We start from the raw sequence: 1,491 nt of genomic DNA on the forward strand, positions 1-1,491 counted from the left end.
AAAAATATCTAACCTATTCGATCGCACCTCTTGAGATTCGCAGATATCTTCAAAGCATAACGTTTAAACAACCCAAACATATATAGTACAGTGTACCTGATCGGATTACATACATAAAATCAAGATCTCTGTCTAAAATGCGCTGGCTACATTATTAAACATATTCGATTTACACCCACGATGGGTGAGTTAAACACATCGCGTAGGAGTTGTAGTTCACAGGATAGCCGGCCTCTTTCCCTGAAAACCCCCCTAGGCCTGTTCAACTGTGGCACAGCAAAGCCCGTCGACATCAATTTTAAGAGGTTAAAAATTCCTGGGACAGTAGGGTTCAAATCGATTCACGTCTATCTTTCATCAGCAATTTAGGGCATTCTAACAGCGGTCACACCTACACCTGACTTGAGTTAAAAGGCGGATTTGCGAAGCCCGCACGCACAGCCTGCGGGAGAAAGTTCTCCTCCCATATAAGGAGGTGAGCCATCGATTTCCCCTTTGTGCCCAAAATAGCAGGTTGTTTGACGTCACACGGACGTCACCGTCCTATTGACGATCCCATTCTGCCTCATTAATTTCACCCCGGCTCCTGATTGGCGGAGAGTCTTGTTTGTACACAGACGTCACAAGCAGCTGGGTCAGCCCAAGTAAATCACGTCGTCCCCAGAAATATCGACCAATCAAACGACAGTATTTCTGTGCCGTCATAGAATTATTCGCCGACTTACCTACCGAAACGTTGACCACAGTCGCAGTACAGAAAGTAGTACCAACGATTTTGCGGAAATTTTAGTAAAATCTTGCCTACTCTGAGACTTTTGTTACCAGAATATCGATATCCGTGATATACAAAATATTTTACCTCGGTAATTTGAAATAGTTAGGGGATTAAAGTTGATTCAGTGTAGGAGTTGTGAGGACTAAGTACGTGCCAGTGGGCGGATCACCCCTGTGTATATATACTGCCCAGACCAGCTGAGGGTAGTTCACTCTAGACGCAAGCGGGGACGGCTGTGGCTGACTGACAAAAACACTCCTGTATATTTTATACTTTTATATTTTTCTACACCGACATCTTCACTGCCCAACCGGGGATCCAGGAACAAGTAATATATATCACAGGTAAGCTGTGTTCCTCTTGTTGTTGTTGATATTAAGGGTGGTTCGGGAAAGTTATGGTTCGTCCTCGCCCGGCTGTTGTACGGCATCGCCTGACAACGCGCACCGCCCCGTTTTGTTCAGTCGTCCCGCACCGCCCCTTTATAATGTTACCGCAGAATCTACACTGTCTGAACGGGATGGTGGGGGAAAAGATTACGAAAATCATTCTTCAGTTATTCTAGGCTATCGGTGTGCTGAGGTACAACAATACTGTATGCTGTTTCTTGGGGGATTTTTCTGAGCAAATCCCCCTGGGCTGACCAAGGTGACCCCATGAAAACAAACTGTATTTTTGTCATCAAAATGCTTACTCGGTGAACTCTGTCATTTTAT

Source organism: Branchiostoma belcheri, unplaced genomic scaffold, assembly GCF_001625305.1.
Source record: "Branchiostoma belcheri isolate BF01 breed outbred unplaced genomic scaffold, Haploidv18h27 scaffold112, whole genome shotgun sequence".
Classification (NCBI taxonomy): Eukaryota; Metazoa; Chordata; class Leptocardii; order Amphioxiformes; family Branchiostomatidae; genus Branchiostoma; species Branchiostoma belcheri.